This window comes from Pinus tabuliformis, chromosome Q (genome assembly GCF_031772625.1).
Source record: "Pinus tabuliformis cultivar Carrire ecotype Pingquan chromosome Q, CPIR1, whole genome shotgun sequence".
Lineage (NCBI taxonomy): Eukaryota > Viridiplantae > Streptophyta > Pinopsida > Pinales > Pinaceae > Pinus > Pinus tabuliformis.
Window position 1 is genome coordinate 637374425 of NC_142296.1, and position 26096 is coordinate 637400520.

The following is a 26096-nucleotide window of genomic DNA, read 5'->3' on the forward strand; positions in this document are numbered from 1 at the left end:
AGATCCGAGGATAGAGATACTCTGTAATGTTTGTGACCAACTGTGATATTGACAGTGTGCGGCCTAGAAAATGGACTTCGATGAAGTGTGGGTTTGTGGATGACCCATAACCATGACAAACAAAGATCCGAGGATAGAGATACCCTGTAATGCTTGTGACCAACTGTGATACTAACAGTATGCAACCTAGCAAATGGACTTCGATGTCAAGGATTTTGTGTAGTTGACCCATAACCATGATGTTGGTTGTTGATAAAGTAGCAGGTGCCTACATAGCCTGGGGTGGGAGGACATGTCTCCAAATAATCCAAGCCGAATGCTGCTATGCTAGAATTGATGAATGTGAAGCAAGTGCCTACTAAGGTGGGGTGGGAGGGCACGTCTCCAACGGGAACCCGCTCCGAATGTTGCTCCATGATTAAAATGGACATAACTCGGTCAGTATAACTCAAAATATTTATTATAACATGTTTTTGGAAGCAGAAGGACCATTTGGCATCTTCCCATGTGTTGGAAATCCTTATCTGGACACCATAGAATCTCCAATTCGCGCTGCAACTTTTTCCGCTGTCACAAAAGTTCTAAAAAAAAATTGATTTAAATGAGCGATATCTCCCACATCCGAACTCCGATTTGACCCATTTTGTTTTTAAAATTGGGTGATTTTTCAAGAGGAGCTCAGATCTACAATCCTTTTTCTGAAATTCTGCACAAAAACTTCAAAAAATGATAGGAGAGTCATCATCCACCAGTTGTCAAAAATAAATAAATAAATTTCTCTAACATCACTGATTTTAAATCAGTGATATCTCCCTCATCCAGACTCCGATTTGGTCGATTTTTTTTTTTGAATTTTGGTATTTTTTCGCAAGGAATCCAGATCTGTTATTTGTTTTTGTAAATATTGTACCAAATGTTTCAGATCTGATCTGCAAACTCGCCGCCCAAAAAAAATTTCCTGCAAAAAAATGAAAAAAGAAAAATTCTTCCTGCTTGGCCCAAGAAATTGCTCTGTGGAGGTCGCAGTGCATGCTTGAAGTTTGTTGAATATTGGTGCAAAATTTTGAAACTGAAATATGCATGAAACCTTTATTCCCATGGAATCGTAACCTACTTTGATACCATTGATCCAGATCTTGGGAGGAGGCCCCCGAGATCTAAAAGATTGAAATGGATCTTGGGGGGAGGCCCCCAAGATCTGAAAAATTAACTTGCCAGAAGAAAAAGAGTAGAATGTCCAATAAAGAAAAATATAAAGAATTTTTTTATTAAAACAGAGAATAACAGTAGGAGCTACATTGTGGTGGACAAACTATCTTTTTACAAAATGCAACTTGTTACTTATAGTATTTTTCGGTTACAATACCACGGGTCAATTCTATGGGTGAATGAATAACATGGGTGGATGTCACAATACGACAGGTCATTTCCATGGGTGAATGAATACCATGGGTGGATGTCACAATACCATGGGTTAATTCCATGGGTGGATGTCATAGTACCATTGATCAATTCCATGGGTGAGTGAATACCATGGGTGGATGTCACTTACAATACCATGGGTGGATAAATACCATGAGTGGATGCCACTTCCAATACCATGGGTTGATGCCATTTTCCATTTGGATCATTCTCACCCTAAAAATGCTTAGATTCAATCTTGTAGCAAAATAAGAAAATCATATAGCACTGTGTAAAAGCCCTCCAAACTTGACCAAAATTGTTATTGAAGCTTGATCCCCCCCCCCCCCCAGCCCTTAATAATGTCCCTTATGCTTTGAAACCATGATTGAGGAAGACCAAAGACCACTTAGGACTTGCCTTTTTACCATTGCATCACATTTCAACAATTAGGGTTAATAGTCAGGTTCATGAATTGAATGACATAGTGATGGTTTTCATGATTACTTTATGAAGAACTTAATGAACATTGTTACTAGCATATGGTATATTTGAATGCATTGATGTAGATTTGGTTCATGCTCTTTACTTTATACAATTAGAATAGGTTTTCTTTCCTTATCTTTTGTTTCTTGCAATAGGATAAATTTTCCATTTCTGCAAATAGTTTAGGTTTGATTTCATGATATTCGCTTCATTGCATCAGATCAATGAAATAATGACACATTGCATGCTGCACATATAGTGTTGACACCTCTTAAGTTTGTACAAACCCCGGGTTGATAATTAAATTTGGTAACCTTAGGAGTTACAACATTCTTGTTGCAATACCAAGGCTCATCACTTTTTAGCGTTGTTGTAGGGGAGTTGTCAAAGTATGCATTGTTTTCTTCCCTATTTGATTCGTTTCTTTTACTTTCTACAAAAACAAAAAAAATTGCACTAGGCATATTTCATTTCAAAAACAAAAAAATTCCATTGCATTAACATTTTCATTCATTTTTTTTTTTTATAAAAATAGAAAAATATTTCTCCGACACCAAAACCCCCCCATTTGACCACGTGGTGCAGTAAGAACCACATCACCATCCACTTTGGCAAATAGAAGAAGAAGAGGTGGTAGAGAAGGTAGAAGAAATGGACGGAGATTATGACAATGAGGAACAACTTCTTGGATTTCACGTTCAAGATATTGATATCAGTATTCATATGAAGAACATCCCTCCATCTTTCCTTCCCAACTTCCATGGTATGAGTTCAGAGGATCCGAAAACCTTTCTCTTTGAATTTGAAATACTTTGCAGATCTTATTGTTACTTATTAAAAACTCAAAACTTGAGATTATTTTAGGCAACATTGAAGGATAAAGCTCTTAAATGGTTCATGAGTTTAGGGACTAATTCAATAAGATCATGGAATGATATGCAAAGGATATTTCTAGAAAAATATAAAGATCGTGATCTTAAAGATGAATCTTTAGAATGACTCAAAAATAGGATGAGAGCCTTGAGTATCTAATATAGATATTTATATATAATGTTAAGAGGGAAAAATTACATCATTTAGGATTTGACAAACTAAAAACCCTCCTACTTAGAACAATTAGGGATGAGTAGATTGATCTCTTTAATCTAATGAGTAGAGGTGATGTATACCAATTATCATTTGAAGAAATTTGTGAAATATGCAAGCGTGTATCAAGAGGAAGGGTAAGAGTAAGTAAATCAACATCGAGATTGGCAAGTCAAGCTGAACTTAGAAATTTTCTTGATAAATTTAAAATAGAAATTCTTAGCAATCTAAGAGAACAAGTATAAATGTTAAGAATGGAAAATGAACAAAAATAGGATGTTGATATTTGTGTTATCCATGCATAATCACATGCTACTAAATATTTCCCATCATTACCAATTTTACCAGGCATACAGTAGAACAATTCACTCACCAAAGCAGCTTTGTTATGTAGCTACAAGAAGACCATCAAAACCTAGTCAACCTGGTATGATGCAATAACTTAATTCACAATTTAAAGGTTATGCACAACCATCTCAAAGTAATTGGAACACACCCTTTCCTTGAAAACCTTGGCCATCTCAATCCCAAAACCATTCTTTGTAGCAAATTTTGTAAGGGCCTTATGGGAGAAATCCATAATATGCTTGATATCCTCCATACCCAACTCTATGCTATCCATACCATCCACCTCCACCACAACCACAACCCAAACCACATCGATCTCAAAGATTCGTTCCCACTCAACTACATGTATAACCATTCCTGAACCTAAACAACGAAGTAACTCAACCCACTTACAATTTTGAGGTACAACACTTCCAAACAACTCATATTGATCTAAATGGTATTCACCCTAGATCATGAAGAGTAGTGCAGAAAAGAGATCCTCTTAATGTCATTAAAGGACATCCATAAAAAGAATATTCAAATGAGGAGAAGAAAGAATCATGGATTACATTTGATGGAGAACAGATATTAGAATCATAGATCAAGAAATTTCCATCATGCTTACCGTCAGATCCTCTATGTGTTCAAGAGAATAATCACCAAAAAGAAGAAGATCTTAGGGACCATCAGATCTTTTACAAATCTTAGGGAACTTTGAATTGTGTTAAGGGGCCTAAAGGTTGAGGGAACCTTGTGCTTTCATAGGATCATTGCAATCTTGTCAATCGTCCCTTGTATAAAAGGAAGGTGCACCCCAGAAAACTGATCATTAGGTTCTTTTTTAATCTTGGAACTCTTGTCAGCTTTAAGGAAAGCCCTAAGACATTGAGGCTTATTATAACCATTATTTTTGAAAACCTTGAAGAGACGGGTTTTCTCATCTTCAAGGTGAATTTCATCATAAACTCTAAACGCGCAAGTGGATAAAGTGTTGAGAAAACCTAGCTTTTGAGTAGGAAAATGATGGGACTTAGCATGAAGAAATTGCTCTGTGTGAATTTTCTTCCAAAAGAGAATATGAAAGGTGTTTATGTAATCCCTTGTTCATGTGGGACATCTTATGTTGGTGAAATTGGCTGCTCAATAAATAAGAGGATTTAGGAACACGCGACATACATCAAACATGGGAGGACCCGCTCCTCAGCATTGGCATAACATGCATAAAAGACAAAACACCACATATGTATTGAAGACGCTTGAGTCATTGCTAAGATAGATCATTTCCATCATCGTAAGTTTAGGGAGGCTATAGAGATCGAAAGGAGGTCAATCAATTTGAATAGAGACAATGGCTCGAAAATTAGCAGTTGTTGGATCCCTGTCATTTCCTCTCAAGTTTTTATTTATTTAATTTATATTTATTTATTTATTCTAATTTCTTAATTTTTATTATTTATTTGTATTTTTTTTGTATCTTGACTCTAATAAATGATTAATTACTTTATTTTCTTCGTTATTGATTGATTGATTTATTTAATTTATTTTTATTTTTATTTATTTTTTAAATTTGATCATTTATTATTTTTATTTATTTTTAAGTTCTTAAAATTAATTGTTGTGATTATTTAAGTTTGACCCAATTTTTTTTTTTTTTTTAATGTTTTGGTTATTTAGTTTTAACTCAAATATTCTTATTTAAGCTTGACCATTATTTTATTTATTTATTTTAAGTTTGACCCAAATACTATTTTTATTTTATTAATTGTTTTATTGTTTTGATTATTTAGGTTTGAAATAAATATTATTTTTATGTTAAATATTCATTTCATTAAAATTTTCATTTTGGTTAGTTATTTTCCTTAATTCAATATTAAAAACTATATTCTAACAAATATTTCATTGCGCTCTCTCTATTTAATTATATGTGGAGGTGGGTCCCTTGTCCCACAAACAAGGGGTTTGATACACCAATGTGGTGTCTGGCTTGGCTGTGACCTTAAAATTGGATAATAATAATAATAATAATAATCTTGTCCTAATGATGAACCATACTGGTTGGTTCGAAACATGTAGACACAACTTTCCCTATGTGAGTATTGCCAAAAGTTTCTCAATAATTCAAGCCTGGATCACAAAAGCCTAAATTCGAAAATTATTTCCTTATATTAAAATATTGTTTATTAATAAATAATATTTATTTGGGCAAATCTAACTGTTATATTATACTGGTTAAAAAAAAATTATCTTCATCTATTTAACTTGATACTAGGATCTAGTTCTCATCTTATCCTGACAATGAACCACACTAAATGGTTTGAAACACGTCAACAAAACTCTGATGATGTGATTTTTACCTAAAATTTTCTTACTTTTCATTATATAGATAACAAAAACTTAAATTCAAAAATCAATCTCACTGATCATAAATTACTGTAAAAAAAATATTTTAAAATGCTACAAAATTTGAAAATAGTAAAATGTTTAACTTTCATCTTTCTTCATACAAATAAACACTTTTTTTTCAAAAATTTGAAAAAACTTAATATATCTTTCTTCTTTCTTCCTGCAAATAAGCACTCTTTTTTTCAAAAATTTGAAAAAACTTAATATACTCATAATTATTGAATTAGGCTTTGTTAACACAATCTCAAGACTACCAAATACATCCATGTGTATTGACAAAACTTAAATAACAAACTGATAGTTTAGAAGGAAACAAAGTTACGCTGTCTTATAAGATATATATAAATCTTTGATTATTAACATATTTCCAAACTTTAAAAAAAATTCCTAATTAATTAAGAATATTTTAAAATCATATACTAAAATTAAAATTCAATTTATATTTAAAACTAATATTTTATACTAAATTATTATCATGACTATATATTTTAAGTATAAAACCAAAAATAGAACATCTCAATTAAAATAAACATATATATAGATACAAGTGAGTAACGTTGAAAGCGAATCAAGATGTATAAAACAAAAAGCAACCTGATATATAAAGGTGCTGAACAAATGCTTTGGAGGATCTCCATCTATGATTTAATATTTCATACATAATGCAATTATTCGTGGCGTAATATATACCAACAAAAGTCTACATCACACCTTACCCATATTCCATCGAAGTTTAATATTTTCTCAAAGGACATGGTGGGCATCACTAACATATTTTCTAATTTTATTAATTATTAGTAAAATATTATTAATAAATAGGGTTGATATATAATATATATAAATTATATGTTCAATCACATTAATAAATATAGTTGGTGGAAAATACTAATAAGTGTTAATGGTATAGATTTAATATTAATCACAATATTAATATTTTTTTTTGTAAATTTGAAAGGACTACATCTTCATCATGTCCAATATATCACCCCAATCAAGAGAGAATTAAACTAGTAACTTCACATCAAAAAATACCTTAACAAAAGCACCCAATCACCAATATCCAAGAAATTGTGTATACAACATTAATATTGATATGAATAAATATACAATAATAAAAATAATAACAATATTAAAAATATATAAATATTGATAATAATTAATAATAATAATAACAATTAATATCAATCCCCTGCATACCCAACTAAAGTAGTATCTACACATCAGCATTTGAAGGGAGGTTCTGAGGGGGTGTTTGCATTAAAGTCCCAACCGTCTCCTTCAGTTGTTTTAAAATTTGTTCCATGATACTCTGGGAGGAACTCTTTTTATTTTTGAAAATTTGATTGTTGCGTTCTTTCCAGACGTCCAAAATTAGGAAGCTGGGAGCTAAAGCCCAAGCTTTGTTTACCATTTCATAATCAGAGAAGTTTCTCCTCCAATTCCTTAGGGTATTGGTAATGCTTCCTCTGTCCCTATATGTTTGTCTGAATATTGAGGCAATCCCATCCCACAACGTGGAAGTAAATATGCAGTGGTTGAGAAGGTGCTCCATAGTTTCATCTTGTGATTCACATAGCTGGCATCTGGATGGGCCAGAAACACCCCTTTTCTGGATGTTCTCCCAGGTCAAAATTTTCTTATGATGCACAAGCCACATGAACAGTTTGGTTTTCATCCATCCTTGGTTCTTCCAAAGATTCTTCCAAACCCCATCTGGTTTTGTAGAATCAAGCTCAAGGGCTATGCGTTTTGCCTCTTTAAGGTTAAAGGTGCCTTCATTGTTATTGCCCCATCTTAGTTGGTCAGAATCAGCTGATATCAGGATCTTTCTTTGATCCAGGATGGCTGTTAGAGCATCAGCCTGTGCTTTCAAGGGGCCATTATCCCTGTAATCCATTTCCCTCCAAGTTCTCCATTTTCCAACAATGTAAACTTTGAAACGAGAACTGATACTGTTACCCGTTTTGTAGAGATAGCAAAAAAGTGACCCGATTTTGAAAAGGGGTGATGCAGAACACACATGTTTTTTTAGAGCATAGTTTTTGGCACTTTAATTTTTTTAAATTCTTGTTATGTACATTGCGTTTTAGAATGGTAGTGATTTTCATGCTGATTTTAAAAAGTGGTTATTTTGCATCAAACCCTTTTTTTAAAAAACCTATTTTTTTTATTTTAACTTTTCTAATGTATGAAATGTAAATAATTATTTTGTAAATTTAATAATTTTGGAAGTGGTCTTCCTCTTCATATTTTCTTGTTTTTATTTTTATTTTTATTTTTTCTGTAGTGAGGTTTTTATTGATTTGCATATTTAAAGAAGAAAGTCGATATTTTTCATTTTCGATATTTTACATATTTATACGTCGTTAATTAAATTTTCAATCCAAATGAAATAATTGTCTCTAAAAAACAAATAAAAAATTATATATAAAAAAGGACAAAAATAAAAAATAAAAAATGTTAAAAAAAATATCTTATAAACCATAAAACAATTTGGAAAAAAAAAAAACAAAATTAATATATATATATATATATATAAGTCAGTAAAAATTGAAGAAAAAAAAAACATTAGCAAAAACTAGGGAAAAAAAATTAAAAACAAACTAATTATAAAAAATAAAAAATAAAAATTAATGAAAAAATTAAAAAAAGTAGTAAAATTAATATTTAAAAAAAAAAACAAAAAATGTTAAAAAAATTATCTCACAAACCATAAAAGAATTTAGAAAACAAAAAAAACAAAATTAAAATATATATATATATATATATATATATATATATATATATTTTAAGTAAGTAAAAATAAAGAAATTAAAAAAAAACATTAGAAAAAACTGGGGAAAAAAAAACAAATTAGTTTAAAAAAAAAATAGAAATTAATGAAAAAAAATTTAAAAACTAATAAAATTAATATTAAAAAAAACAAAAAAAATATTCAAATTAAAAAAAAAATAAAAAAAAAAAAATAAAAAATAATAATAATAATAATAATGTGTATTTCTTATTAAAAAAAAAAAAAAAATTATTTTTTATTAAACATAGATATTTCATTTTAAAAAAAATTAAAATTAATTTTTTTTGTTTAAACAATCTTTTTTATTATTAAAAACAAATTTTATTTTTATTTTTATTTAAAAATAAAATTATTGAACATATATTTTATATTTAGAAAAAAATAAAAAAAAAATTAAACCTATATTTTATATTTTAAAAAAAAAATTACATTTACATTTTTTCCAAACAATGTTTTTTTATTTAAAAAAAAAAATGAAAATTAAATTTTTTTTTTAACAATTTTTACTTTTAAATAATTTTTTTTTGTTATAATAAAAAACAAGTTTTTGTTTTTTTTTTTTTTATAAACCAATTTAATTTTTTTAAAATAATTTTTTTTCGTTATAATAAAAAAAAGTTTTTGTTTTTTTTTAATAAACCAATTTCAATTTATTTATTTATTTATTTTTTTAATTTAAAATTTTAAAAATTATTAAAAAAATTAAAAATTTCAAAAATTATAATTTATATTTTTTATTAATAAAAAAAAAATTTCCGTGGCCCTCCCCGGCTGCCGTGGGCGGAGGGCCTGCGCGCGGCCCCTCCGCCCACGGCAGCGCCGCCACGGGCGGCCGGGGAGGGCCACGGAATTTTTTTTTTTTATTAATAAAAAATATAAATTATAATTTTTGAAATTTTTAATTTTTTTAATAATTTTTAAAATTTTAAATTAAAAAAAAAATTAAATTGGTTTATAAAAAAAAAACAAAAACTTTTTTTTTATTATAATGAAAAAAAATTATTTTAAAAAAATTAATTTGGTTTATAAAAAAAAACAAAAACTTTTTTTTATTATAATGGAAAAAAATTATTTTAAAAAAATTAAATTGGTTTATAAAAAAAAAAAAACAAAAACTTTTTTTTATTATAACAAAAAAAAATTATTTTAAAAATATAATTGTTAAAAAAAAAATAAAAAAATTCATTTTTTTTCTTTAAATAAAAATACATTGTTTGAAAAAAATGTAAATGTAATTTTTTTTTTTTAAATATAAAATATAGGTGAATTTTTTTATTTTTTATTTTTTAAATATAAAATATATTGTTTAGATAATCTTCGGCAAAATCACATAACCAATCTTTTGTCGACGCGTTTCGAACCAACCAGTGTGGTTCATCGTCAGGACAAGTTGAAGAACCAATCCGGCTTAGCTTGAATAAATAGAGTGTGCAGAGACTCAAACGGCTATATTGCCAATATATGTTCAATAATTTTATTTTTAAATAAAAATAAAAATAAAATCTGTTTTTAATAATAAAAAATATTGTTTAAAAAAAAAATTAATTTTAATTTTTTTTAAATGAAATATCTATGTTTAGTAAAAAATATTTTTTTTCTTTTTTCTTTTTTAATAAGAAATACACATTTTTTTTTTTGTTTTTTCTTTTATAATTTGAATATTTTTTTTGTTTTTTTTAATATTAATTTTATTAGTTTTAAATTTTTTTCATTAATTTCTATTTTTTTTTTTTAAACTAGTTTGTTTTTAGTTTTTTTCCCAGTTTTTTCTAATTTTTTTTTTTTTAATTTATCTATTTTTACTTACTTAATATATATATATATATATATATATATATATATATATATATATTTTGTTTTTTTTGTTTTCCAAATTATTTATGGTTTGTGAGATAATTTTTTTAACATTTTTTGTTTTGTTTTGTTTTTTTTTAATTTTTGTCTTTTATATATATTTTTATATTTGTTTTTAGTATTAGATTTATTTTTTATTTAATTTTCTAATTTTTTTTAAATCTAGTTTGTTTTTGTTTTTAATTTTTTTTTTTTTTTTTTAACCTACTTAATTTTTTGTTTCTTTTAAATGTTTTTTTTCTTTTCCATATATATATATATATATATATATATATTTTGCCAATTTTTTTTGGTTTACAAGATAACTCCTTTTTCCCCCTTTTTTTTAAATATTTTTTTTACTATTTAATTGTTTATAATTTTTTTTTTTTTTTTTTAGTTTTTTAATTCTTATCATTAATTTTGTTTCGTTCTTTTTACATCTTATGATTGATTTTTTTTCGTTTATTTTTTTTTTTGGTTTTATATTTTTCTTTTAATATATATTTTAATCTATGTTTTGTTTTTTTGTTTTTGTTTTTTTACTTTTTTGTGTTTTTTCATTGTTTTAATTTTTTTTTCTAATTTTATGTTTTCATTATTTTTTTAAATTTAATGTTTTTTCGTGGTCATGATAAAATATTTCATGCCATTATTTCGAAATGTTGAAATTTTACTTTTGAAAAAAAAAGTGTTCTTCCAGAATCAACTCTTTTCGTTTTGAGGGTGTTTTTTGGATAATTTTTGAGCAAAAAATTGGTTTTCACCCCCATTTTTAAAACATGTTGAAAATTTACCCAAGAAAAGAAAATGTGTTATTCCAGCATCAACACTTTTCACTTTTAGCACTGTTTTTGATGTTTTTTCGGGGTTTTTTGGCCAGAGTTCCCGTTTTGAGTTTATAGTTCCCATTTCAAAGTTTACATTGTTTTCCTCCGCTATTTGTCTGCTCCCAAAATTCATTTACTCGGAGTAACCCTTTGGTGTCAGTATCATGCTTGAGATCTGCAAAGTCTTCTCTTAATAGCTTAGGTTCATGTTGCCATTTATCCTCCCAAAACCATGCAAGGTCTCCAGCTCTAATTTCCCAGAAGCTATTTTTCTAAACTATGCCTCTATTCTCCCAAGCTTTATTCCAGATGTGGGAGCCTTTTATGATTCTAGACATTCTTATATGGTCCTTGTCTTGCCAATTATTTGCATATTTCTGGTTCCAAATTTGTGCCCAAGGAGCATCTGAGTCTTTTATCCATCTCCACCATAATTTTGCCCCCAAAACCTTGTTTAGCACTTCAAGATCATCCAGTCCTAAACCTCTGTGTGTTTTAGGTTTACATATCTTTTCCCAGGCTACCAAGGCCCATTTCTTCTTTTCTTCCCCTTTTCCCCAAAGAAAATCTCTTTGGATATTTTTGCATTGTTGCATAACTCCTTTTGGAGCTGGAAGGGCTGAAAACATGAAGATGGGAACTGATTGAAGGACAACTTTTGTAAGCACCAGCCTGCTTGCCAAGTTCAAAGACCTGCTTGTCCATTTTCGAGTCTTGTCCTGCAGCTTATTAATCACAGGCTCCCATACTATCTTGTTCAGAGGTTTGTCTGTGAGCGGTACTCCCAAATATTTGGATGGTAGCATATCTCTTTGAAAGCCCAAAATTCTGGAAATGTTTCTCTGAATAACAATGTTAGTGTTGAAAAAGAAAACCTTTGATTTTGAGAGGCTTACCTCTGTACTCGTTGCCATAGCAAAGTCTCGCAGGATTTGTTTGTAAGCTAGTGCTTCCTTGACCGTGGGAATTCCCTGTAGCATGGTGTCATCTACAAATTGATGGGTTAAAGCTTGTCCGTTCCCAAAAAGTTTGAGACCCTGGATCTTACCTGCTTCTTTAGCGGACTTGATAGCACGACCTAGTCCTTCCATCATAAGAATAAAGAGAAATGGGGAGAGAGGATCTCCCTGCCTGAGGCCTCTTGAAGGATTAAAGGTCTTTGATGGGGAACCATTTACCAGAATTGAAAAACTAGAGGTAGTCACCAGGGTCATTACCCATCTTACCCAGTTGTGGTCAAATCCATAAGCTAGAAGGACCTTCCTGATGTAGGCCCAATTTAACTTATCATAAGCCTTTTCTAGGTCCAATTGCATAATCATTCATGCCTGCCTTTTACTTATCATTGAGTGAACCACCTCATGAGCTTGAATGATATTATTGAGAATTTTTCTGCCCTCCACATATCCCGTTTGCTCCACAGAAACCAGAGTAGGAAGAAGGGGTTTAAGTCTGTTGGCAATTATTTTGGAAATTATCTTATACACCACATTGCATAAAGCTATAGGTCTGAATCTGTCCGGTGTAATAGCATTGTCATGTTTTGAAATCAAGGAGATGAAGGAAGTGTGGAGCGCGTTCAATACTGTTATATTATTCCTGGAGTCCTCCACCACATTTAGTATATCTTGCTTGACAATACTCCAACATGCTTTAAAGAAATCTACATTGAAACCATCCGGGCCTGGCGCTTTTCCATTCTGCATATCTTTGATGACTTCACTGACCTCCTCTTCATTCACCAGCCTATTAAGATTATAATTGTCTTCTCTTGTTACTAGCTTAGGAATGTGCTTTGTGAAGTCACTGATAAATTGTGATCTATCTAAGAGAGGTTCCTCTGCTATGCCTTGAAAATGTTGAACCAACACAGCTTCTATTTCTTTGTGGGTATTGAGATGACTGCCTTTGGAATCCTTGATTGTTGAGATTCTGTTGTGAGACCTGTGCTTCATTGTAGATCTGTGGAAAAACCTTGTGTTTCTGTCCCCTTCTTTTAGCCATTGTACTCTTGATTTTTGTCTCCAAATAATTTCCTCTTGTTTGCATAAGTCATCCCATTCCTGTTGATGTTTGTTTACTTGTTCATTTCTTTCCCCATCAAAGTCATCGGTGATTAGGGTCTGATTAATTTCCTGCATTTTCCTTTCAACATCTTTTTTAGCTTCAAATATATTGTCAAACTCATTCTTATTCCAATCTTTGAGCCTGATTTTGATACGTTTCAATCTTTTGTGTAATAGAAACATTCTCGTCTTCTGGATCTGCAAATATTCTTTCCACCATTTTTCAATGTTGCTAATAAAGTCTGGATAGGTGAGCCAGAAGTTCCTATACAGGACGCCTCAAGTTGAACAGGCCAATGGTCCAAGCCACCAAAGGGGAGAATCCTCGCTGTCATATCAAGGCCTGTGAGCATAAGGTCCTCTGAGATAATGAATCTGTCTAGCTTTGAGGCTACTTGAGACTCTCCTCCTCTTTTATTGTTCCAGGTAAAGAGGCCATTACTTGTATCTGTGTCAACTAGCTTCATGTTGTTTATAAAATTCTGAAATGCTATAGAGTCTCTACCTAGAGTTCTGGTCCCACCCTTTTTTTCTGACAGGGATTTGATCATGTTAAAGTCCCCTCCCAGAATCCATGGTATTCCTGAATGTCTATCTCTTAGATCCTCTAGAGAAGTAAGCAGTCTGAGTTTATCATCAGGCTTCTGTGGACCATAAATGTTTGTGATTAAATAAATTTCCCTGTCTCCCAAAGGCTGAATAACCACTGATAAATAATTCCTAGATGCTTCAGCATCCACTATGCCTATTCTTTGAGGGTTCCAAAGTGTGAGAATACCTCCTGTTGTTTTGTCTGCTTTGACTTCTAAAAATTCATATCTATTAAGCCATTTGCTGTGTATTTCTCTTATTTTTTGAATTGAACATTTAGTTTCCTGGATGAAAATCATGTCTGGTGTTTCTTCTTTCATTCTATTGTTAAGATTCCTTTGCTTCCTTTTACTTCCTAGACCTCTAATATTCCAAGATGTGAGCTTCATTAAGAAAGATTTGTAAAAGAGTAGCTGGTTAGATATTTCATCTTACCTGAATCTATCATCAGTTTTCCACATTCTATCAATAACTCATTTTGTTTCTTTCTACCCCTTTTCCTTCCTGGGTTTCTGGGAGCGAGTCCTGATGTGGTTTTCAAGGTTTTCCCCCTTCATTGTCCTGTCTCTCAAGGTTTTTTTTACCTCCCAACCCTTTGCCTGAGTTTTCCACAGAAACAGTTGCTGCACTCTATTAAACTCCTCTTGAGGTAATGAATCCATACCTTCCGTGGTTCCCTGTTTCAGGAATTTTTCCAGATCTAGATGTTCTCTTTCAAGAATATCCTGCAGTTCATGATCCTCCATTTCCACCTCACTCGGGGTCATGTCTTGGTCCATTTCAAGTTCCATGTTGCTCAACATAACCTCCTTTTGTTGGTTAATATCCCGTATCTCCTCCATATTTTCTTCTTTTTCCTTCTTCCCTGGGCTGTCCTCCATGGTTTGATTTTCCTTTTCTAACTCCTCTTCTTCTTCTAGTACCTTGTACCTGTTCTGGCTTGTCTGCTTTTCCTCGTTGTTGTTTTTTTTTTGTAACCTTTTCCCTCCTTTACCTCTATTTCCCACCTTGTGAAAGCTATCAGTTTCTTTCCCTACTATAACTTTACTTCTTCTCTCTGTATTGTTGAGAGGGCAGTCCCTGAATAGATGCCCATGTTCATGGCATTTGCGACATCTGAAAGGAACATGTTCATAATCCACTGCTTGTACCCATTCTTCATCAAAAACTTCCAGGATCACTTCATCTGGTAGAGCTCCAAAGAGATCCATCTCCACACATATACGGGCAAAGGAAGTGTACTTTCCCCTTCTAGTTGCCTCAGATATTTTAACAAAATGCCCTAGTTTGTTTCCTATTGCTGATAATGATTCTGGTTGCCAGTAATCTAGTGGTAAGGAGTAGAGTCGTACCCAAACTGGGACCGAAGTGAAAGTCTCGTGCTCCGGGACAAAATTCATCATCCAAGGCCGCATATAGAGGCCTGCAGCTGCATAGAAGTAGGGCCCTCCTTCAAACACCCTGTCTTTATCCTCAATGTTAGTGAAAACTACAGTGAAGAAACCCTTTGATCCAAGGTGTAGGTCTATGTCCCCTTTAGGTTTCTAGTGATTTTTAATCCATGCCTGTAGCACCTTCTCCGTTGGCCATAACCCCATGAATTTACAAATGATTGCGTAAGTCGTCATGTGATCCCTATGCGCCTGCAACACTGGATCACTTAACACCACTCTGGGTGTGATAGTGGTCTTAGGCTTACATGGACCATTTTGTTTTTTGTTTTCTGCTTCCTGATTCTTTTTCTCTTCTGCCTTCCTCCCTCCTATTATTCTGCTCCTGTGAGTCTCCGTTGTCCATTTTCCCTCCTCCTGAAAAACCTTTTTCAGCCTCCAGCGGTTTCTTGCCGCAGCTGGAGACTGCCTGGCTGTAGGAGGGAGTGGTGCTCCCCCCTTACACCCCTCCATGGCATCCAACACTTGATTTATTTCTATAAACCCTAACTCTTACCAGTCCTGTGAACAGTCCTATTCAGTGTTGCATCAGAAGAAGTCTTTCCATATCTCCACAATCCTCATTTCCATGATCATTAACAAAGTGTCGAAAAACAATTTCAAAAGCGGCTAGTTGTTTGTACGATAAAGAGGAAGGTAACAAAATTCTATCCCCAATTGAGGCATTGTTAACAACACCCAAAGACTACGCATCTTGTATAAAATGGATAGCTTTTTCTACAATATCGTTTGACAACATTGTTCCCTGCCAATTATAATGAATATCAAAGTCCCTTCTGTCAACACTGTCAAGGTTGCAAATGTTTACATTGTCTGGAGGGACTATTCGAGAAAAAACATGTCACTCCTCTAAATATCGATCAACGCTTTCTTCATGAACAATGGGAACAACATCTACTTCACTGCATTCACTTGGCAAAGGAGCTTGATCAACTTGCTACATGCAATATCTAAAATTACTCCAATTCTCAATGATAGTTTCAATTGAAAGGTCAATTTCTGAAGCAATGTCACAAAATGACTTGTATAATAACAACTCATTCCAACAAAATGTTTCAAACTCTTCTAACTCAACATCGGGAACAGAAAAAAAAATGTGGCCAAACACAAACAATAACATGGATAGTCTGTTGTCTCCATAGCTCTTGCCTCTGGCCGACATCAAAATATATATATACTGTTAACATATTTCCATACTTAAAAAAAAATAAGTTACTAACTAACTAAAAATATTTTAAAATCGTAATCTAAAACTAAAATTCAATTTATATTTTATTTAAAACTAATATTTTATACTCAATTATTATTATCAATAAATATATATATATATAATTATCATTTTAAAGTTTTTAAATATAAAACTAAACTACAACACCTCAATTAAAATAAACACATATATATACACATACAAGTGACTAACCTTAAAATAACAAAAAAACACAAGCGAAAATAAATGTAAGACCGTGTGATGTTTCATTTCCGAGAATCAAGATGTATAAAACAAAAAGCAACATGATATGTAGAGGCCGGGATCCCCATTTATCATTTTATATTTCATACGTAATGCAATTATTTGGGGCCTAATATATACCAACAAAAGTCTACGTTACACCTTAACCAATAACTTTTAATATTTTATTTTATTTTCTTTTGGGACATGGCTTGCGTCAATAACAGTCTCTAATGTCATTAATTATTAATATCTTCTTGGTGCCTCAAAGGTTCTTAGTATCAAAAAATTTAATAATTTTAAGCCTCGCATGATAATATACTTTTATATTAAGACTTTAAGTCCAAATGTGAGAAAGTTGTTTTCTCTAGCCCACCCACGTTGAAAAAATCCTTATTTCAAAAAACAAAAAAATAGCTACATCTAACTCCTCCCATCATTATGGTTGATTAGAATTAAGTAGCAATGATGCATAAATATTTTATAAAGTTCTTATTAAAGTGTTTCGTGTAAAAAGAATTAAAATTAAATTTAGTGGGGTTATATTTTAATCATGTTTAATATATCAATTTAATTGAGATGGAGAATTAAACGAATGACTTCACATTAAGGAGTGCCTTAATAAAACACCCAATCACCATCTATTCAGAACCTAACCAGTGTTTGACATAATTTTGTTTATGAATTGAAATATCATTAATGATAATTTAAATTTTAAACCTTAACAATCACACTAAATTTACTTTTATCATATTCAAATATGAGATATATACACTATTATCATATGGATTTACTAATATAGTATTCATTTTCTTTATAATAAATGATAAGCAAACTTAATCTTATATTTTTTTCATTTCCCATTTTCAAATCAAAATTTAACCTCCCTCATTTATATTTTAAAATTATTTTACAAAGTCTATCTTTTTTATAATTTAAATGTATATTTAATTTTTTTAAATAATATAAAAAATAAATAATTTATCATTATTACTATGGATGAATATTTAATTTAATTCAATACAATCAAATGTGTAATACACAATATTATTGTACAAGACACATTAATTTACATTTATGAAATTATTATTAAAAATAATATACAAATTTTCCTAAACTAACCACAATATTCTACATATATAAAGTTATTATTCACACATATGAAAAAAACCTCTCAATTTGTTTTTAATTTCTTTATTTCTACCATTTGCATTACATTAACTCATCAGTTATATGAGGAAAGATGGTGGTTCAAAAAATTTGGAATTGGAATTTTTATCTTAAACTCAAATGTTTTAGGTGGCTAGTTTCACAGAATACGATATTAGCATGGGATAATTTATGTTAGAGAGGTTTCATTGGACTAGGTAGATGTGTATTGTGTAAGGCAGAACTCGAGATGTGACTCACCTTTTTCTCAAGTATCCATTTGCAATCTCCATTTGGATTGGAGTACTGAACATCTTAAACATAATTGCTAATTGGAATTCTACATCTGTGGAAGCATGTTTGAAGGATTGGATGTCAAGTTACAAGGAATATTGAACTCTTCCACTTTATATATTCTGGGACATTTGGAGGAACAAAAATGCAAACATATTTGAAAATATTCTAGTGGACGTCAATATAGCATTTGCATAAAGATATGTGCATACTTCAATGAAATTGGGCTTGTTGTCAATAAGGGATCATTGAGATGGATTCATATTGCAAACATCTAGAGCGGAAATCCCGTGGCGTTTTTTGATGGCATTGTAAATAAAAATAGATGTCGCAATGAGACTTACATTGTCATAAAGCCTGGACATTTTTATCATTTTTGATGGGACAGTGGGTTGGGTTCCAACACTCGGGTGAATATCATTGCTCTTTGGGGGTCTTATGTTGTGCAAAATGGTAATCTATACAAAGAATTGTTTTTTTCGGAGATTGGAAAGTTGTTGAATTGGTTATGGAGATGTCTACCTTTAATCCTTCCATACTCACAAACTAGATGAAAAGAATTAAGATGTTTATTGCTCTCTTTTGTGGGGTAACATTTTCCTATATTTACAAACAATATAATAGACTTGTCAATGCTGTATCAAAAATAAAACACATATATCAATTAAAGAAGATTATCAATTCTACACACTGCAATGACAAATTTCAGAAAATAGAGAACATCTATTTCAGAAAAATTCTAATTTTTTAATTGTAAATCTCAACTTTCTTTTAAAATCAAAATTCAAATGTTAGAATATTGGATATCAATTTTGTATTTAACATCAATACACCAGAAATGGCGATTTACTGAAAATACTCTATATATAAACAACCTATTATTAATATAAAAAAAATTAATAAAAATCTCAAATACTATTAAAGTCCCCATCATAAATAATATTACCGTCAGAAATATGACAATGCATACCAACTCTTAAGTGGAGTATTGGTTACGTCATTCAATTGTTAGAATAAGACACCGACACCACATCTTTAAGTGGTGACATCACCCCTTTTTATGGCTACACACTTTTTCACATCTTTATCATCTACAATCATACCAACCAACCTTTGCAAAGTTGTCCTACACTAGCACATATATGTAATGTTGGGCACCAAAGAGTGCCCTTGCTTAAACCCAAGTATAATAAAATTTCATTTGAGGTCTTTTTGGTTGGTTGGTTTGGTTTGGAAGAGTGAAGAAATTGTTATATGGATAAGAATGTTGTATTAAATGTCTAATATTTAAATATTTAGAATTAGTTTTTTTTAAGTTGAGTAAAGTTAATAAGTGTATATATTTTATAATAGTATGTAGTTATTTTATTTATTGTATTGAGAAGTGTTTTTAGTTTAGAATGGAAGAGATATTGTAATGTTTTATTATGTAAATATTTTGACTCAATTAAATTATATAAAAATTATATATATATATATATATATATATATATATATATAATTTAATGATGGAATGAGTTTTTTCACTGAAATCCAGCGATATAGTTTCAAACAAGATTATGATTTTTTGTTGTTTAAAATACATTTTTGAATGCATAAATGGATTCAATGCCCTAAAAAACCCTAGGGCACTCGAATTCTACAAATTAAACAACTTCAACTCAAGTTTTAAAAAAATCTACTAGATTTTGGTTAAAATTAACCAGAAAAAATGTCATGAAAACAATCATTTCATCCATTATTTAGACTACACGTGTATATGTATGTATGTATGGATAACCAACCTAGATCCATCTGAACTTCTAATCTATCAAGCACCTAGAGGGCTCAAATCTCTCGAGGTGCAAAACTTTTCTTAAGTTTTGCACTCAAAAAAGAATTTTGCACCTTGAAAGATTTGATCCCTCTCGACACTTGATAGATCTGAAGTTAAGATGAACCTAGGCTAGTGTAATTTTGTACATTGTTTACATATTGTTAATTGAAAATAATGAGGAAATCATTAAGAATGTCAAAGTTTGATTATATTTTTATTTTGATATTTTTTTGTAGTACGTTTTCTATTGCATTAAATATCAATACACATTGCAGAATAAATTTTGTTTATGTCTAATCAACCATTTTTTAAAATGGCCTAACATTCCCGATAAAATGACTATAGGGAGACCATATAGACATAATTGATGCATGCATGCCCAGAGAAAATACCCCCCATACCTACTCAAGGAGGGAAACTAGGTCTGATCAAGAAAAAGTCAAGAGTTGTCCACAATGGGAAATCAACTCTTTAAATACAAAAATCGGTTAACATAACACCTAAAGGTCCGTTTTTAAGGAAACTAGGCCTAAAGGGTCCATAATTTGGTTTTCTATTGTCATCTGAAGTAGAAGACTACATAACAAAGAAAGAATACGAAAAAAAGACATTAAAGAGGGGTGGTGTGACCTGCCTCCTCCAAAGATGATTGGAGTACAATAGAGGTGTTTTAAGAAGAGCCTAGTGCCTTCATCACTATTTCACCACCATGCTTCTTAATTAGCCACAAAACTATAGTGATGAGGGAGCTGTTCTATTTCACAAGCATCTCTAAATGGACTCGAGTTTCGTGTCGATCTTGTTCTTGAGTATGCAAAACTTGGTCCATGAAGGTTTTAGTGTTTCAGTACAAATCCAACAACCTCTAATACTTGGTTACCCCAGTTTAGCTTGAACTAGGGTCTACAATGAAGGGAAACAACTCACCCTCAATATAGCCTCTTTCCATGAGAACTATGGAACAACAAACCCTTTCTTCTAACAACTGCACACACTATAGTGACCCATCAAGGTGGAGTGGAAGAAAGTTTTTCTAGCATTCAGAACATTTTTCTTTGCCTTGGAGGAGGCTTGCAAAGAGATTTTCCATTGGTGATTGAGCTCTACACCATGAAACTGAAAAGCCAAATGTTAATTTGGAGTAGAGAAAAAATTGCAAGCATTGACATGAAAATGAGTTGAATTGGAGGTTGGGAGGTGAATGAGGTAGTTCTCTCCAATAATCTCCCTAGATCCTCTAGTTGACACATTAATTGACAACACTATCACAAAGATAATATTTTGACATTATTTTCCTCACGTCACTCTCTTGTTTCCTAGTCCTCCCAATCTTTCCAAGTGATTGCGTTAGTTACCTCAACCTAATTTTGCATTGAAATCCTTTGTACCTTGTCATTGCATAGCCTTTGAACCATATATTACTCGCACAAATGTACAAGATTGCAATAAGTAGGTTGTAGGGTGGTAGGAGTAGAGCTTGAGGCCTTATACCCTTGGCACATGTCAACCAGAGTTCGGAGGTTGTCACCATTTTTCATATTCTTTTCATGCCCTCTAGCCACACTAAGAAGGGATTCTTTGAGTTTAATATTGAATATTTAAGTGCTACAAATTTTATTTTAGGTATAGAAATTAAAATAGATTGGGTAATCATGAGACTTGCATTGAATTAAGAGTGAATAGGTCGAGCCAATAGTGAAAAGGTTAATATGCATGTATGATGACCTATAAAGGTCCTTATTCCGATAAGTTTAAAATTATCTACATATCAATGTTTGTGTTAGGTCCTTATAATATTAGTGTAGCCCCCATATTGTGATTGTCATGCCCCATGTAGCCCCCATATTGTTATTGTTGTGCCCCATAGAAACCCACTATTGTTATTGTTGAGCCCTTACATTATTATTATTATCTAGGCCTTGATCATTTGAATCATCGAATAATTGTTCATTTATGTGATGTAAAAGGAGGTTTCCCCATCGAAGAGACTTTTGGTCTATATTTTATTTTGTTTTGTGATATAGCTACATAACATTTGGTATCAGATCTATGGATTCTAGGGTTTAGGGGCAAGATCTAGATCTTAAGAAGATATAAATCCTTGGAAAGATATGTAAGGAAATGTTGGAAATGAAATAAAGTTGGGCATTATAATAAAGATTACAAATATAAGATTTGAAAAAAGTAAGGGATTGTGCTACTTTCATAAAAATGAAAACCTCCATGGAAGGAGGAGGTGATGTTTACTTTGCATCTACAAGCACAAATTCAAATCATGGTGATATTGTTTATCAACTTAGTTCAATCATCTCATATGATTCCTTACAAGGAGTAGTTTTGTGAATATGAAAAGTACAATGGTAGTGATGTTTTCCTAAGATACAACTTGACAAACAATACCACAGGGTGCGGAAAGGGTTAAGTTATTACTCAAACATGGAAGGATCAAAACTCTCCCTAGGGTTCTATGAAGTCCAAATCTTCCAAAAAAAAACAAAATTTGTAAGTAAGATAAGTCACACAAGCATGCATACTATGTTTCAAAAAAAGAAACCTAAAAGATGGTTTAAGGATAAATGGTGTTGATGAGGGGAATTCAAATTGGAACTTTGTTAAAGCTATTGGGAAGCACTTGTAATAATAAGCTTTATAATTTTGTTTTTCATGAGGGTAGCAATGAAGACGATATGATCTCTATTATTCCTATATGGAAAAGGATGTTATGGCGTCAAAGATAGAACATATTAGAGAGAAGGGCTTTGAGGACAAGACCTCTATCTAGAGGAAAGACGATGTTATGGCGTCAAAGAATAGAACATATTAGAGAGAAGTGCTTTGAGAAGATTTTTTTTTCCTCGTTAGATTTTTATTTCTACGAATAATGTGTGATAAATACAATCGAGTAAGACTCCCATATGGTGCCACAAAAGAAAAATAAATCTTGGATTAGATGCATAATCCCTATGTTTGTTCCATCACTAGGTAAAACTATGTCATTATGTTTCATTCATAGATGATTTCTTAATGAACACATGGATCCATTTCTTCTGAAAGAAATTTAATATTTTTCAATTGATTAAAATGTTTAAGGTTCGTGTAGAGAACCAAACAAAGGAGAGAATAAATGTGTTGAGGATAAATAATAGTGGAGTGTTCCATGGAAATGAGTTCAAATAAGAAGTGTGGAATAACAAGGGAAAATGTTACTCCACACACTTCTCAACTAAATGGAGTTGCAAAAAAATTGATCAAGACATTAATGGAAAAGGAAATAAGCATGCTTAATGGTGCAAGGTTATTACAATAATTCTAGGAAAATGTAGTGGACATTATATGTTACTTGGTAAATCAATCACCTACATCAATGTTTGTTGATAAAATTCTCCATGAGGCATGTACTAGTAGAGAAAACATCTCTTGAACATCTCATAGTTTTTGGTTGTGATTCCTATGTGCATTTTCCCATTGAAAATGGGAGTAAGATGAATAATAAAGCTAAAAAATATATCTTTGATTGTTATAAAGAGGTATATAAAAGGTATAAGCTTTGGAACCTAATAACACATAATATTGTTTACAATCAAGATATGGTATTTAGAAAGGTTGAAAGTATTCCCAAACAGAAAGTCCAACCAAGTGAAGAATGAAATAAAATTGAGTTTAATTTAGAATATGAAGAGAGAAAAAACCTCAAACTCCACCCTTGAGGAAATCAATTTATGAAAGAGGAAAACTAGAAAGATATACCCTACCTAATTTTTATTCTATTTGTTCTACCTATAACTAATGATGATCCTAGAACTATTAGGGAGGCAATGGATCTAGAGGATAGTAAATTCTAGAAGAAGGTTATGGTTGAAGGAATGGATGCCTTGGATAAAAAAGAGGCTTGGGATCTAGTTTAGTTGTTGGGTGAAAGACAACATATTAGTGGAAAACGAGTGTTTAAGAAGGACTTGAATGTAAAAGGTAAATGGTCCAAAATTAAAAATTGAAGGTTTCATGAAATGATTTGCAAGTTAGTTTATGTCTTTTAGGAAATGGATTGTGATTGCAAAAGCACACAAACTTAAGTAAATTTTACAAAATTTAAATAGTTAAAAATGGACAAGCATGTAACATCAAACACAACAAATTGATAACGGAGTTCACGCCTCCTGGGCTACATCTCCGGGTCTAGCTTCAAATGGTGGCTTTTTTTATTATATGCTTAAATTCTCAATGCATCACCATACAAGCTTCAATCTACAAAAATAACACTGCGATTATGTCCATAATGCCTAAAATCCCCTGTCTAAGATCTTCTTAAGCTCAAAAAGGTTAAAAATTGAGAAAGATAGGCCTCATTGAAGTTTTACTAGAAAACTGATCTACAAAATAGGCCTTGCTTTACAATTCTAGCAGCAAAAATTACATAGCTCATTTGGTTGGCACATTGGAGTGGTATCCCCCAAGTCACGGGTTCATTCTGCAATCAGAGGCGGAGGTTACGTTGTATTTGTTTTAAAACATATATATTTTTTTAAATGCATTGGGTCGAAGCCCCTCCCAACCTCCATGTGCCTGGTGTAACACCCTCCTCCCACATCTACCCAAGTAACTAGCCAACCAGGGTAAACATGCGATGAGAGGCTACTATGATTGCATTCAACCTCCTATATGACCTTAAGGAAGTGGAATTGATAGAAAAATCACACACAATCATCCAACATCAGCTTCAGGACCCACAAAAACTAATCCAACACTTCAGACATCTTGCACTTGAGTCCTACGAAATTTTTGACCATCTTAGGCCTTAGTTGCTCTCATGCTATAGGCATGATAGCATCCAAAAACCCAAATTCACTCTCACAGTCTTATGTGCCAGCATCCAAGGACCCAATTTATCAGTTCTTTGCGAGCGACCCCAGGATTTAAGCCAGTTTTTCAGGCCCAGAGCCCAGGTCACTACCCAGAATGGAGTGATAACTTAAGATCAATAAAATAACAGGAAAATAATGATTCCAAAGCAATAATTTGAACAAGATATTAACCATACCCCTACTAGCCATGACATGCATTTCATCAAACATATCATCAACATGTAACTTATAGGTGTAAACAATAGAATTAAGTGCAGGGATCTCATACTTATGAGAGAATCGTTATGAACCATTGTTCCCTCATGTCATTTGTTGCATTAGCATCTATTAGGACATAGATACATTATCCATTCATTTACAAGTGAAAACATGCTAAGAGCCATACATAGTTGTTGTCATAAAACATACATATAATCAACATAATAGGTACAGAAATATCATAAACATATCAGCCATAAAATCCACATATACATCAGTACATTTACACATGAAAATCAAGGGAATAAATTTCTCATTAATGAATTCAAAAAACCAACAGACATGGGACTACCACAATCCACCCAACCATAGATTGGTTGAGCCAAGTCTCTCTTCATCCAATCACCCCACATGCCATATTCCAATCACCAATGTGGGATTCATAGAACACACCAAAAAGAACTAAACAAGCATGATGTCATCGGAGTTCTATGCCTACACCGTGAGGAATTTGAGTGCTTCCTAGTCTCTCAAGCTTTACCGTAATCTAGAGTCTCATCCAGGGATCACTAGGCCCTACACTAAGACACACTCTCCAAGATTTACCGTACATCCTATCTCGCGACTACTAGGCCCAACCGAGAGAAATCCACCTCTTGGCTTTACTGTATATCTCACCATTCACCGAAAAGGATTCCTAGGCCTGAAGAGGCACACAATTTGTCTTTACTGCAATCCACAGTCTGGTTTAGGTGTTACTAGTCTAGTGGCTTTACCATGATGCACAGTTCGGTTCAGGGACCACTATTCCATGTGTTTGTCAATTCAGAGATCCACCCCACTCAGCTTCGAATCCATCTGGCCATCCCACATTAAATGAATATGAGAAACCCATCTCATCAAAGCTATTGGGAAATGGAAAGGCTAGGCCGAAGAACACTGTCACACTGCAAAACCCATGCCATGATAGAAAAAAACCACATGCAATACCATGCATGAAAAATCTAGCAAGGAAAATACACATGCAAGTCAATACCTGCAATGAAACCTATTGTA